The sequence below is a fragment of the Cydia pomonella genome, chromosome 4, assembly GCF_033807575.1.
Source record: "Cydia pomonella isolate Wapato2018A chromosome 4, ilCydPomo1, whole genome shotgun sequence".
NCBI lineage: Eukaryota > Metazoa > Arthropoda > Insecta > Lepidoptera > Tortricidae > Cydia > Cydia pomonella.
The window spans coordinates 16,308,695-16,325,686 of record NC_084706.1 but is presented as its reverse complement, the minus strand read 5'-3'; the positions used below and the strand labels follow the sequence as shown (position 1 = coordinate 16,325,686).

General features: G+C 34.5%; 1 protein-coding gene across 1 annotated transcript in view; it reads left to right on the top strand.

Moving 5' to 3' along the window:
- Positions 1-16,992, top strand: part of LOC133517168 (CD151 antigen-like) — a 303,900-nt gene that overhangs the window by 69,795 nt on the left and 217,113 nt on the right. The gene's annotated exons all lie outside the window — the stretch shown is intronic.

Below are 16,992 nucleotides of genomic sequence, written 5' to 3'. Positions count from 1 at the left end.
CGGGCCGTAATACACACACAGGCGCACACAAGCTGGTACTATACAAAATTTCATACGAGAGCGCGACCCCTCAAGTTGCATCCTTCACGAGTTTCATAGATAAGGATATGCTATTGAAATATTATAAATGCTAATGCTAGTGGTACGGTACTATTCGAGTCGTAGGTAGGTATATGAGCGACTATTCAATTCAATTCGTTTATTATTTTTAAGACTACAGTGATCTCATTTTTGTTAGTATTACATATAAAATAAAATAAATCTTAAAAACTATGTAAAAACTTAAAAGTTATGTTGGACATGACTAAATTAATTAAAGCTAACATTATTGGGTAACATACATGGTCAGCAATCATCCTCAGAATGCTGTTTGTGCTGTCCCTGGTTCTACACAGTAATGAGGCCGCTTTATAATTGCTGCAAAGCCGTCGGTTCGTGCCTCCGCAAACATGGCGGAAACGCTGCAGAACCTACGTAGCCCAACCAGCACTCTGAAGGCGTTGTTATACACCACTCGCAGAGCATTATAAGATTTTTGAGATGGCTGACACAAAGGCTGCCTGTGTAAAAGGATGAACAAAATGCCTTAAACAGAGTTATCTTAACCGCTTTTGAACATTTAGCAAACCTTCGGGCCAGCATGTTCGCCCTTACACACAACGCTCTCCGTTCTCTCTCCATGTCCTCATCGTCTTCTAACTTTTCTGTAACAATATGCCCTAGTTACTTAAACCTACTGACTACTCTCTCGAGAGCAGGACCATTGAGTCGAACTGGAGGCACATGTGAGGGACATTTGTTACCGGTCTTAGAAACCATTGGGATGTTTCCGAGGGCAAAAGGGCTACTCTTGCAGAGCAAAATCAGTTGTATTTTCATTTTCATTTTCAATTAGGCTTAATATAGCATATTATTTTTAGGTAGGTACGAGTACAATGTCTTGATACTTAATCAAACCTCGTCTACACCAAATACTTGGTATTACCTCTTCAAGTGGCATATTTCGTTTTTGAGTTATTGAAATATTGATTTTATTTCAGTTGCCTAATCAAATTTGAAATTTAAATGACATAATCGGCCAGAAGCCGACGGCCTCCCCTCCCAGGGATTATTAGGTATAAACCTTACATACCTATCTGAAATTGTTTAGGTACCTAAAAGACGAAAAAAAAAATACGTTTTTTAGATAGTAATTCTTTTAAATAAATACAAAAAAAAAGTTTTGAAAATGCCATTTTTTAACTTAAAAAATCAATCCAATCGCTGTGACATTGATAGTTGATTGGCTTAAAAGTGTTTGCTGGCCATAATATTGCTACTGCTGGTTAATTAAATGATACCCGTATATATTAATTCCACATCCCCCAAATTGCTGCTATATCTTAAGCCAAACTTGTCACGTTGTAGGCAAGCTCTAAATAACTAACCATAGGGCTGGGCACGTAATGTTGTGACGCCGCGCCGCTGGCTCGGTGCCAGCAAAATATCAGTGATTTTTTACGTTATTCGTAACTAGGTGTTGATGTGTTTAAGATTTGCGGGGTTGAACTGTTTTACAACTCCGAAAAAGAGGAGTTTGTAGGTGAGTCTTCTTTGAACGAAACCCAGTCTACTTATTATAATAACTTTTGTCAATTTAAACCGGTATTACCGGTATGATAAACTCTTTTCTCTGGTTTAGATGAATCAGACTCAAAGGAGAATTATTTACAGTAAAAACGTTTACAATAAGTAAGTTATGAACTGGCACTTGCAGGGTGAGATCCAGAGAGCCTACCGCGACCCACATTCGACGTGTTGCCTCCCTGTCACGCTTACGTACGAATTTACAAGTGCGACAGGGAGGCAACACGTTAAACGTGGTTCGCGGTAGGCCCCCTGATTTAGTGTTTTCGAATAGCCCACTTGCGAACAATAAGTTAAGCAATATTTATAGGTCTCAACAGTGATCCTTATTACCTAGGAAATAGAGTTCAATTAAAAATATATATGACATGAATAAGTGCGTAAGTATTATTATAAGCACGGCCATTATCAAAAAATAAGTTCGTGGCCTAACTGACATAACTTTAACTACATATAAAATAGGAATATGTATACTAAGGACTGGTCCGGAAAAAAGTAGCAGTGAAACATTTTCTATGCCCGAATAATTAATACGTTCGCGGACGCGGATTGCATAGCATCCATTTTTGTACTACTCCTGGTGAAGCACATGCTATTGAATCCGATATCCGTTTGAAATTTCTGCGTTGATATGCTTACCAATCCGCTTTGTCACAGTATAATATTATTCACCAACATTTTCTCTACCAGCCATCAAAATCAGAGAATGCATCTGTCATATTAGCATATGACGTTTTATCACAGTTAAAAATTATGTTGTGACGTCTCCAATCCAATTTAAATTGTGCCCCCCTTTTCGTGACACGCATGCTATAGCATTCGCCTTTGTATGGGATTCTCCTTAGTAGCTCAGCAGGTGCGTCTGGGATTGGAGACATGAAATTTGGGCGAATTTCGTGCGCAATCGCTATTTTGATGGATTCTTTGTAATATCGCAATTAATGTTTTACTTACAATTTCTTAAAGTCGTTGATCGTGTTTTAAATAGACTGCGAGCCAGTAACAGATTTCCACGACCAATCGCCTCCCGGGCGTATCTCGTATGTTAACTGCTATGTATGATGAACCCTCGTGGACGTCAGCTGCCGCTCCGTTGGTGGGTTGAGGAATGGCAGCCACCGAAACACGTAAAAATAATAAATAAACTTAGTCATCGCCTCCCGTTTGATAATTTGTCAGATGATAGTATAAATAACTAACTAACTACTAACTATTGTGGCGCAGTGATCCAAAGAGGGTCTTGGTCTCCAAAATGAGAGAACGCCACCTGTCCCGATCCTGTGCCACTTCCTGCCAGTTATCGGCATTGAGTTGGCACAGATCCGCCTGTACACTGTCGCTCCAGCGGTATCTGGTCCGACCCACTGCACGGCGACCAGTCGGTCGTCCCAAATAAGCTCTCTTAACACCCCGATCCTCCCCCATCCTCAGTAAATGGCCGAACCAGCGAAGTCTGTGGCATTTTGTTTCGCCGATGATATTGGGTTCGGCCACTAACCCCTCAATTTCGCATGGAAATATATAACAGGGAGTATTGGGATCCTCGGTGTCGACATCTCCAGTGACGTCCAATTTCGTAGCCACCTGGAAGGGAAGGCTGCTCTGGCATCCAAAAAAACTCGGTATGCTCAATAAAGCGAGGCGATACTTTACTCCGGAGCAAAGACTGCTGCTATATGCAATTGGGCATGAGTTTCATGCGGCCTTAAAAGCTAGCGATTGCGTCAACTTAAACGCAGTGCATCTCGCTTGCACCAATGTCATTACGGGGGAGATGCATTGTAATGTAAGTTAGTTTACGCAGTCGCTAGCGAATATTTCAGTGTATTAAACTCGTTGTAAGGGTATAGGAGTTGTCTCATATGACATGACACTCTTACTAAAAATAATATCAATAGTATTTTCTTGAACGACGAATTCATCCAGTTTTGTGTATTCTGAATAAATGACGTGTATGCTAACTTGACCCGTTTCGACTCATTTTACCCTGCCTAATTTAAACTAATAAACTTACACCAAACTTGGTTTATTCAACATTTGTTATAAGAGGTAGATAGGGACACAGACAGGCGGCCAAGTTTTCAGACCTAGTAAATAAATACGAAACAGATTTTTCCCGCAACCGGCAAGTGCGGTGGAGCGAACAAGCGTATTGTGATGTAAAACATGGGCGCGGCGCTCCCGTGGGCTTTACGTATTCATTCACACTCCGGCAAAGTGGAATATCGACTAAACACATACCTTTATAGAAACTTCTAATACTGATGCTTGGGATTATAATTTGGAATTATAAACGGTTTTTACAACATCAATACAATGTTATAGTAGACTGCGGGCCAGGAACAGATTTCCATGACCAATACTATCCCAGACGGAAACTCGTAAAGTGGTAAAGGGCGATATGTAATGAACCCTTGTGAACGTCAGCTGCCGCTCCGTTAGTGGGTTGAGCAACTGCAGCCACCCAAACACGTTAAAAAAAACTTAGTCATTGCATCCCGATTGAAATCCTATAATGGTTTTGTTTTTACTTTGAGGTTCCTACGAAACCCTAAAAACACCTTACACTTACCCCATTTGATAAATATTTCCTATTATGAAACTTTTCTAAGTTCATTGAAATGCGGTTTTTTTACCTACTAAACCTTGATATTATTAAGTAAACGATAATTACTATAATTAACCCCATAAGTACTCATTTTTGTAATTTACCCCATAGATTATATACATAGTATGGCATAAACTGGCACCGATTCGCAATTAAAGCTATACACGACACGATGCTACCAGACCTGCTATCTAAATACGTATAATCAAGGCATATGTGATGTGAGTGTTGTGGATGGTGAAAGTGCAGTACTTATATTGTTATGCAAAGGTATGCATGTGCGACAAAAGTGTTTGTAAAAACAATTTTTCATGTTGCTTTCAGGTACTTACCCTCGGCACTTTCAGTGGATGCGGTGACAGTCGAGAAACAGAGCACGGCAGCGTTAATTACTCGCAGGAACAGCAAGTCTGCATTTCAGTCATATCACGTTAGCAAAACGAGACTAACGAGAGTGGCATACCTACTTAAGTATCACTCGTACTACTCTCATATTATGATTTATTGAAAGCCGTCGTCCTTTGATCTGGAGATTCAAGTTTGATTATACGCCGTAAAACAAGGACCTACTCGTAAAATTGAAAGCTGCTTAGCGGAAAATCTACACACACGGCCCGATTCGAAAAATGGTTAAGACATGTTTAAGATATTGGAAAGATCTTTAAAAAATCGATAACTAAAAGATATGTCAAAATTGACGTTTATTTCAATTCCGCTGTGATCCCAATAAGATCTATCTACGATATTTCTAACGTCAAACTGACATTGTTTGCCCTGGATCGAGCTGCTTCTGTCAATTATACGACATACAAACGATATCTAAAATAATCTAAATGAGAACTTATCTAAACCAGAACTTATCGTTTTCGTATCTCATTCTTCGAATCGGGTAGACAGTCAATATGCTACAAAGTCAATTAAGACAAGCCAATTTTGTGAACCTTCACAGTTCCAAGCGACATTATATTATAGACGCCTACGTAATAAGCCCCGAAGCAATTAGGTACCTTAATTAAATTGATATGTACCTATAGAGTCTTTCACGGGTAAAACAATGGATAAGAGGGGAAAACGAGCCCGCAGCTTGGCGATTGCTTGGTTGGCTTTTGAGGCTAATGTCAGCTTAAGATTTATCACATTATGGTTCCTTTGCTGACATGCTCTTGTGTTGAATTTTTAAAAGTTTGTGACATATTTTTTAAGATGTAGTCGGCAAGCTTAAAGTGAAAGCGGGACATCTTAAAATGAAGAATCTTGCAGACTAACGTGGAACTTTTAATAGCTCTTTGCCAGTTTAACATTTTTTAATACTTTGTTGTCAGTTTACGGCTTGAATAAAAATGTTTTAGTCGACACAGCATGGCGTTGTTAAAATACACAAAAGTCGCGTTCACATTAAACAGAGTCGTTTGTTTCTAGTTTTCGGTAGGTACCTACCTAAAATGAAACTAAAAATTTAATTCTTGTAGTTTTTTCATGTTCGTCTTTCAATGCATAGTTATACGCTTAAATTGTTAAAGTACTCTTTCTCACAAACTGTAGAATTCATAACAGTTATAAATATAGATATGTGTATATAAGTAAAATGTAAAAGATTTTTTTTAAGCAAAGATCATTTGCCATTAGGGTGATCCTTATTTCGTTGAAGTTATATTTTTCTACGGGCACCCGCTTAATGTATTATCTACCACTAAAAAAAAACAATGTATTTTTGTTTCAGAATTTTTGAATACATTTTAGAGGTTGCTGCTGTTCTTTGAAGATTTGGACCCTCCATAAAAAATTTTTTTTATTATTTTATAAATATTTTAGGGGTTCTAAATATTGATTTAGAGGTGCGTTCATATTTTCTAATATATCTTTAAAAAAAATTTAGTAACTAAGTGAATTTTTTCGGGAATACTCTCTCTCCTAATGTAAAATAAACTTCTGCCTTTAAAATTGTGTCCCCAAAAATATTAAAATTAATATTGAAATATGAATAAAAGCTAACACAGCATACAGGTTGTAAAAAAAATAGTGGGGATCCGTTTAAGGGCATATTCAGTGTCGTATTCTGATTAGGAAAAAGCAGAAGAAAAATGTTTTCGATGCAAAAAAAAAATTGGCCTTTGTATGCAGGGTTGGCCGACTTCGACAACCTGCCCCATATAAAAACTATTTTTTTTTTGCGAAAAAAATACTTTCTTCTATTTTTCCTAATCAGAACACGATAATAAATATGTAAGCTAAGAGAATACGGGAGCTGATAATTAAATATTTTAAGTGAATATATCGGTCTCGCTAACGGAAGCAGCTCGTATTGCGTAAAATATTTTCTATAATGCTAATAAATAGAGAGGAAAACGGGGACTACGTTTATATGGAGAAGCGGTCACGTGACTTCGTCCCCTTTCATCTTAATGGAAATTGGTTTGAAGATGATCAGTTATATACCGTCTTTGGATTATCACCGAAAAATCACCGCCGCAATCTATACAGGCCGTACGTATTGACTCGGGCGAGACGCACGAGAACTAAATAACATGATTAAAATATCATTCTAATGTTAGTGTATGTTCGATTTGGCCAGTGTGTGTGTTGTGAATATGTGATCGTATTTTTTTTAATATAAATTTTTAGATTTGGTAAAATAAATTCAAGTTCGCAGCCTTATAAGTTAATAATAAGTACTTAAATATTTAAAATTACTGTTTTCCCAGAACTCTGACCTTCATTTAACCCTTTTATAAACTTTTTATTCACATAATTTAACTTTCCCGGAATTCAATTTGATGCAATGTTAAACTTTTATTTAAGAATAACAACAAACAATTTTGAGGTAAAATGAGTTCCGCGTCCATTTCGAAAGTAACGGCCCCGGCTCGTTATCTCTTTGAGCAATCTACACTGAAAAACCCTAATTTCCGGTAAACGAAACTCAACATCCCAACTTTGGGAGATCCTGTTTCATGAAAAACCTTTTTTACCTCCTATAATGACTGAGTTCCCGAAAAGATTTTCTCACAAATAATAAAATAAAACACAACGAAAGAAAGACAAATATGTTACGTCAGAAGTATAAAATTCCTCGAAATCCGACCATTTTTGTTAAATATTTTGAGGAAAAATAAAACCTAAAAGGTACTTACTCTGAAAATATAAACCGACTAGTTAAAGTAACAATGTTCGACTAAAAGTAGATTAGTGGTTTGAAAAATGTACCTATAGGGCTATGAGGGCTGGCTGTTTTTTTTATTAGAGTATTATTGTCTCAAATTCATTTGTTGTTGTATGATACGAACTTGGAGGATGCGGAGTGTTAGGGCCGACAACGCGCAAGTAATACCGCTGTAGTTGCAGGCGGCCATAGCTACGAAGACTGCTTACCATCAGGCGGGCCGGATGCTAGTTTGCCACCGTCGTAGTATAAAAAAATGGAACATAATACTTATATTTGCTTTGTATAAATAAATTAAATTTCAATTTCGTATGCCTAAACGGCTCATTACGGCTGATGTACACAATAATATATTAAATGTCACCTGTTACGTGTGATGACGAAATAGTGATTTATAAGTCGTGGTGATGTGATGTGTTTCTTACTCTATACGTTTAGTATAAACACTTGTGCGTAAGAATATTCAAAAATCTGTAAATGTATTTTGTTGTGATTCATTTTTTTATCTTACATTTACCGAGTCCTATGGTTACCCTACTTGTTACATAGAACTGTCACGGGCTCGTAGTAGATTATTCAAATATTCAACCTCTTTAATTCAACCTCATGCAAAACTGCAAACGCTAAAAAAGTAATATGGACATAAGCCATAACATAACCTAGATCTATTTTAATGGAACCTAGGATCTATTTTAATGGCTTCTATTTCCATTCAATTGTGTTTTTATTTTTCTCTCTTTATACGCATGTGTGTTCGTAAGTGTTAGCATTACTCTTCTTAGTATACTTTTTAATTAGTTGTGAGTTCCTGTAATTGGCTTTCTGTATTAATCTTGTTGTCCTATTGTAAGTTTAAAGCTATTGGGTCTCATTAACATAAATAAATAAATAACACTTACTACACAGAAATTCAGTCACGTGACTAGTAGAGTGACCATGAATGTTGATAAGTGGGTTTTTTTTTAAATAATTTAATTTAATTAACAATTGAATTACCACTCCACGTTAGTTTAAGGGAGCTTTTATCGGGAAATGTGGTTACTTTACACGACTTAAAAATCACCCTGTGTTGATTTATTGAACCATACATGACTGCTGTACAGTCAGCATCAAAAGTAGCGGATCAACCAAGGTATCATAAGTATCTAGTGTAGGAAATAAAGGTAGTGGACCCCGCTGTAATTCCTCTGCCAGAAAAAACTTTACAGTATGATAAAGTATCAATAAATAAAAAGTATTGTCTTAATTTCCAACGAATAATAATAATAGGATTTAAGTAAATACCTAAAGTATTCAATCGTTAATATCTTTTTACGGAAAAATGCTCCGTTCAAACTTTCTTCACCAGACATATTCATGTAACGTATTACAACAATATATGAAATATCAAAAAAAATATCCCAGCAGAAATACCAATATTAATAAAATATAATTTTTGAACGTGTCTTGGACCGGAAAATTACTCCATCTAATTTTTTCACTGAAATGCCATTTTATTGCCGTTTTATAGCTACAAAATGAAAATCTAAAAAAAATCCATGTAACTATACTATTTTCAGAAATTGCCTTTTTACTCGCTGTGAAAAATTTCTCTATCCATTTTATTTATTGAATTAAGATCAGTTTTATTTCCATCCAACTATAAAAACATCCAAAAAAATAACGAGCGTATTAAAAACTTAACATATCGGGAGCAGTGAGGGAGCGGGGTGTACAAGCGGGGTGCGGGAGCGGTACCGGCCGCCGCCAGCGCGCGCGCCGCGCCTGCCCGGCGCGGCGGTGGCAGCTTGCTACTTCTATATTCATTCGCGTATCGCCTACGTGCATAGGTTACTGTTTTTAAAAATATTGCTACATGTTTCTTTTTTGACCTGCCTAATGCCTGCCTGTCTGTGTAGTACCTACCGTAAGTATAGTCTCTACCGTACCTACAAATGAAGTAGGTAGGTTATGCGATGTGTCTAATTTAAATATTTATATTCTTAAATTCAATTTATTCAATTCGAGTCGTACGTATTAGGCCACCAAACGAAGGAAAAAACGGGGAAATAATTCGTGTATAAGCGAATTTTGGCATAGTTGTAGATAAATAACATACTGAAAGTACTGATAGATGGGGGTGGCGCTATTGTGTACGGGGGAGGGAGGGTTTAAATGTCCCTTTTTTAGTTTATCTTAAATAACTCGTGTACGGTGGCCCATGAAAATGATCTATCACGCAAATCATCTATATAACATTTCCTACAAGACAAATTCAGTACACTTTTTACTAGGATCAATATTTAAAAAGATATTAAAGCGAGAAAATTAATTAAAATCAATTTTCTGGTCCATTTTTCTATATTTTCGTAAACGGTGGCAATTAGCAATAAACGCTGTAAAATGTAAATAATCTACACAAAACTTCTACAAAAAAGATTCAGTACACTTTGTGAAAGGATCAATATTTAAAAAGATATTAAAAAGGGAAAGTTAATAAAACCAATTCTAGGGTTCATTTTCTTTAGTTTTCGTAAATAATTTGTAAAGTATGACCCATAGCAAAAAAAAATGTCTTATACATAAATATATAAGTAACATAAAATTTTCTATAAGAAATATCTAGCACACTTTTCGCTAGGATGAATATTTAAAAAGATACTAATGCGATTTTAAAAACCCTTTTTAGTTTTCGTAAGTAACTCGTAAACGGTAGCCCGTAGCAAAACACATTCTTATACATAAAGAATGCACATAATATTTCCTACAAAAAATAATTCGATCACTTTTCTCTAGGATCAATATTTAAGAAGATATTATAGGGGGTAAATCAATTCATAGGTACTTTTTTAGTTGTTCGTAAATAACTCTTAAACGGTGCTCCAGTGCAATAAGAATGTTAAACATAAATACTTAACATAAAATTTTCTGGAAAAAAGATTTCTTACACTTTTTCTTTAGGATCAATATTATTGAGATATTAAACGGCGAAAGTTAATTTTAATCAATTCTGCACATTATTTGTGTTTCTCGCTTTAAAAGCTTAATAAATATTGATCTTAGGGAAAAGTGTTCCGCATGTCTTTTGTAGAATTTTTTATTATAATTGTTTATATACACATATATATTTTTTGCTATAGGTCATACTTTACAAATTATTTACGAAAAACTAAAAAAAGAGACCTGAGGATTCATTGTAAGTAACTTTGCTCCTCTTTGACTAAAAAACCGGACAAGTGCGAGTCGGACTCGCCCACCGAGGGTTCCGTACTTTTTAGTATTTGTTGTTATAGCGGCAACAGAAATACATATAAATATAAATATTTCTGTCATAGCATGCCAAACTATAATTCTAAACGTAACCAGCGACAATGATATCGCTCGGAGCGCACGTGAGACAATTGCATCGACGCGGCTGCTAGCTTTAAAAGGCCCTTTTTTAGTTTATCTTAAATAACTCGTAAACGGTGGCCCATATCAAAAAATGTTCTTTCACGCAAATCATCTAAATAAAATTTCGTACAAGAAAAATTCAGTCCACTTTTTCACTAGGATCAATATTTAAATATATATTAAAGCGGGAAAGTTAATAAAACCAATTCTAAGGTTCCTTTTCTTTAGTTTTCGTAAATAATTTCTAAAGTATGACCCATAGCAAAAAAATGTCTCATACATAAATAAGTAACATAAAATTTTCTATAAGAAATATGTAGCACACTTTTCGCTAGGATGAATATTTAAAAAGATACTAAAGCGAAAAATAGGGAAAAATGTTCCGCATGTCTTTTGTAGAAATTTTTATTATAATTGTTTATATATATATTTTGCTATAGGTCATAATCAGGGGTCGGACAAAAAGTGCGGATGACGTAAAAATGACGTAATCTTGCACACAGGTGATGTTTGAGTTTGTATTTAAACTTCCGTGTGACATGTAGTAACAAAGTAGTATTAATGAAGTAACAAAATAATTGTAAATAAATCCATGGAATTAATAATACAGGTGGTAGGGTGATGTAGTGAATAAAATAAATTGCACGAAACTTGTTACCATATGGTATAATTATTTGAAATTAGTTAGAACAAGTCTGTGGGATCCTCAGATAAATAGGTTTAGTAGTCAAAAGTGGGAACAGTAGGTAAGATTAGTAAAAATAAAAAAAAAGATATTTTGTTATTATACTTATTATTTAATGAAATTATGCATAGATGACTATTTTTGTCCGACAAAAATTATGGTAACTGTTTTTGCATATTCACCATCCATGCATTTTTTTTATGAAATTACGGAAGTTTTCATTTTGTAGTTGCACCCAGGGTATGTTTGCTGCTATCATAAAATTTGTAAGGTTCATATTAAATTCACTTTGCCCTTTTTTTTCTACGTTTCCGACATGTTTGGTTGTCTCCAAATGTCTTTTAATATTGCTTACCTTCGTTGGTATATCTTGATTACAGCAAGAGCAGTATACGTGTTTGTCACGTACCTCCAAAAACGGAAAATTGCCACAATATTCGAGTAAAGATGACATTTAATATAAATTTTAGCTAAATATAATCGTGAAGATACAATAGCTAAACAATAACGAAGTCAATTTATTGTTCATCTGATTGACAAAAAATACTATTTGAAATCATCCTATAAGTGGTTTGACGTCATCCGCACTTTTTGTACGACCCCTGGTCATAATACTTTACAAAATTATTTACGAAAAACTAAAAAAGAGACCTGAGGATTAATTGTAAGTAACTTTGCCCCTCTGACTAAAAACCCAACAAGTGCGAGTCGGACTCGCCCACCGAGGGTTCCGTACTTTTTAGTATTTGTTGTTATAGCGGCATCATCTGTGAAAATTTCAACTGTATATCACGGTTCATGAGATACAGCCTGGTGACAGACGGACGGACGGACAGCGCAGTCTTATTAATAGAGTCCCGTTTTACCCTTTGGGTACGGAACCCTAAAAAGGACCTGGAAACTGATTATAATGAATTTTAATATCTCATTAAATATTGATCCTAGCGAAAAAATTTACGGAACTTTTGTTGTACAAAATTACATTTCTATTATTAATGTATAAAGAACTTTTTGCATTGGGCCACTGTTTACGAGTTATTTACGAAAAACAAAAAAAATTAGGGACTTGTAAATTGTTTGCGATTTACTTTCCCCCTTTAATATTGTTTTAAATATTGATCCTGGAGAAAAGTGTTCTGTATGTTTTTTGTAGGAAATATTATGTTAATTATTTATGTATAAGAACCTGTTTTGTTATGAGCTGCCGTTTAAGAGTTATTTACGAAAAACTAAGAAGTGACTTTAAAATTGATTAGTATAAATATTCCCTCTTTAGTATCTTTTTAAATGTTGATCCTAGCGAAAAGTTTCATATATCTTTCCTGTAGAAAAAATTATGGTTAATATTTATGTATGAGAGATTTTTTGCTATGGATCATACTTTACAAATTATTTACGAAAAACGAAATAAAAGGAACCTTAGAATTGATTTTAATTGACTTTCCCCCTTTAATATCTTTTTAAATATTGATACTTTCAAAACGTTTACTGAACTTTTTTGTAAAAAAAAATGTGTAAATTATTTACGTTTTACAAGGTTTTTGCTATTTATGGGTTATTCACGAAAATATAGTAAAATGGACCATAAAATTGATTTTAACTAACTTTCCCGCTTTAATATTTTTTAAATGTTGATCCTAGCGAAAAAGTGCACTGAATCTTTCGATTAGGCAATTTTATATATATTATTTACGTTACAGAACATTTTTTGCTATGGGCCACCGTTTATGAGTTATTTAAGAAAAACTGAAAAAAGGGACCTTTAAACCTTATAGTACAAGTTTCATCAAAACTGGTTCAGTAGTTTTAAAGATCTCGACGGTTAAGTTTTAAGATATCGCAATTTATTAACGATAAGCATACAATAAGTAGGTAATCTTTATTACGTGGCAAAAATTCTAGAACCTAGTTGTTTTTGACGTCGGTTGTTATTAACGTCTTTAGCGTGATATTATTCTAATCAATGTTATATAAAACTGCGTAAGTATATATTATTCGGTACAAAGAAAACGCAAAAATCACTAAATGTAGTGTAAAGACTCACAGACTCACACATCAGTGACAACGACAACTCCCTTCTTAAGTGTGGACTGCGGGTCACGCGGTCGGGTCGTACTAGTAGCACAAGGACACTAATCTGCACTTAACTGCTAAGGGAAGACGGTACATTATTGCGTAACCGCGGGATGGATTTATCTTCGCTTCAAAAATTTCGGTGTTCTGGATGATATTTCTTTTGGATATTTTGAATTTAAGTGTATACGTGACTACTTAGTATATATTTAAAAAGAATACAGGCTGAGAAATTTTCCACTCTCAGTTTTTAATAGTTGTAAAATACATACATTTGGGTATGTATTTTTTTTGGATATTCTTACCCACTACGCCAAATTATATTCTAAGATCATATAAGAAGAAAAAAATGACAGAGCAATTTTCCGATGAAAATGAGCGTCAAAAAAAGGAATTATCATTTAAAAAAAATCACATGTTTGACAAAATTTTTAGATTTTTTTCTAGTATTACATACTGATACAAATAACTTATTTGGTAAAATAATTTTGGACAGAGGAATTACTCGGTTAAAAATATAAACAGATTTATATTTTTACGTATAAATACCTTACTTAGAAGTGTTTTTTTTTTTGGATATTTATATGTTAGTTTCGACTCATACTATACAATAACCAAGCAAAATTTCATCGACTGATAAATTAATGCATGGGTCTCCATACAACGACTTGCTTCATTTCCTACACTATATCTGCCATTCTGTAACAGCTTAACATACAGGGATGGGTCTATATGTAGAACAATGAAGATTGTAAAAGATATAGGTACTTTTGAGTGTAAATTTTAGAGATTTATCTATATTTGGAAAAGTTATCCGAGATGTCAGATACTTTTGGCGCGTGGTTTCATCCGCTACTATTGATGCTGACTGTACTAGTACGCGTAAGCGCGACATTATGACGGTTTAGTTTCTCGTAAGAAAATAAGTTTAATTATAGGTTAAAGAACAACGAACCAAGAAATTGAGGTTCACAAATTAAGGTTGGAAAAAATACCCATAATATATATCTCGTGTAGGTACCCTAAATAGCTTAATTAATAGGTTCCCTTTTTGCTTTCAGATATACTCGAACCTATACATACACTAACGGCCCGATTTTTAAAATGCTTCGAAGAAATCACAGCGGTTTTTTGGGTAAATAAATAATAATTATTTACGATACAAGTGCAGAAAATAGGAAATTCTCAACGAGTGGTGATAAATTAAAACACGACCGAAGGGAGTGTTTTAAATCGACACGAGTTGCAAATTACCTATTCGCACGTGTATCGTACAATGTTTTACAGTACATATGGCTTTTTAAAGTTTCAACATATGCACGAAAAGTGCTCATTCCCGCACGCGTGCGGGAAAGTAGCACCATATGTACTGTAAAATAAATATTACTTTTGACACTGACACATCGGTATCGTACCGCTGTGGCTTATAAGCATTGTTCGAATCGGACCGTAATTTTGTGTTCAAATAATCAAAATTCGTAAATATTAGCTGAGCAATAATATAGTATCACCATATCACCCCATATAGAGTCGGTGTCTACAGAGTTCTGCTATAGAAACGTAACTGCAATAAAAAAGTAGTGGAGTATAAAAAAATCCATTTATAAAGTAGCAAAAGTTGGGGGATGTTGGCAGCGTGCCATGTAGCCATGACCCATGAGACGGCAAGTTCACGTGGATACTTTTTAGGTTACCAGAGACTATTTAAGTTGTTTTATATATACGGTCACATATATTGAATAAGTGGGTTTTTTTAAGTAGGTATCTCGCTCACAACTCGTAAATATTATTTATCAATACAGTGTGTACCAAAATACGGGCGAAGATTTAAACGGTGGTTAGCATAGAACCTAAAAAGTGTATTAAGATACATTTTGCTTAGAATTATAATAAAAATACCATAGAATAATTCGGCCCGCAATGTAAAGCAACACAAAAGATACGGGATACGAACGCTTTTATAGTAACGGTCAACGCTTGTTGGCCGTTACTATAAAAAACTTGTATCTCGTAATGTCATGTCATAATATGTTATGTCTCGTGATGTTTGCAGAACATTGCTGCTCGGTTAATTTTCAAAAATTATTATGGGGTCATAATTAACTTAAAAATACTTCTCAATTAATTATAACACGGATATATTATATAGGTATCTGGTTTAATTGAATATCCGTATTGTTTTTTACACTTTATATACAAAATATCTCTAGTTTGAAAAAAATAATGCTTTGGAAACCATTTGAAACTTATGAAAAAGTCAACTTCTCGTTGAAAATGTTATGTTACAAGCTCAATAAACTACTTCTCGAAAGAATAAGTACCTACATAGAATCGAGTCAAATACAGGTAATAGTATTTCGCTTAAAAGAAAACGCAAACACAAAACGTGCTACCTAGTTGATATAGTTGGTGTTGGTTCGTAAGAACTATTATATAATCTGTGGTGTTGGTTATTCTCATTGGTAAAAACTTAATAATAATAATAATGAATTCTCAAAAGACACTATATATATACCTACTTAAAAAATAAATAAAAGGTAATACTTACCATAAAGTTAATATTTACTATTTTATTTTAATAATATTTATAGTTGCATTTTTTATCTTGAGCTAAGTAAAGTCTTAAATCATGTAAAATTGGTACCAAAACGTGTTACAAATATATATTCTATAAAATTATGTTTTACCTCGATTAGGGATTCCTGGGAGACTGACAGCAACACACAATCTCGGGATTACGTTGTCATAAATACGTGTCTCTCATAAGTACGAGTAATTACATGGATTAAAGCACAAATAAAAGGAAATTAAAATTTTTAAGGTCATCAATTAATTACTGTCTATCTTTTCATCCTTTCGCGACTTCGGTATGCGACAATTCTAGAACAATGACGACGCTATAATAGGATCCCCCACTCAGCCCAATGCCACGACATTATAAATTTATTTACCAGTAAATTCCCTAATATCCAAAAAAATATGTCAATGTCAGATTTTTTCAGATATTCAATTAATATTTCTATCACAAACGTCCAATTCCTAAGAATACTTATCCTTTAACCTTCGGTACATATACTGCGAATATCGCAGGGCTTATTCTGGTAGTTGGTACAGTATAAAAAGAAATTGTCAGTTCTGACCGCTTTTTCGTGAATAAAATATTTGGATGCACATAATCCCGTAGCGTTCTCTGTGGTATTAGGGCTTATGCGTGGAAGTGGGGCGTTATTCGAGAGAATGAGATAAAATCCCTCGACTAATACTGCCCGGCAATGAAGAAAAAAAAAGGTAACGATAGATAATCTATATAAAACCCTACTGAGGCGTTATTCCGCGTTGTTTTTGAAAGCTGATAACTTCTCAAACACTGCGACATGTTATTTTAAATTAATGACATAATGTGGTCTACACTTCTCACAAACGCTTTCACCTACTAGTAGCAATTTTACGAACCGTCACTAAACCATT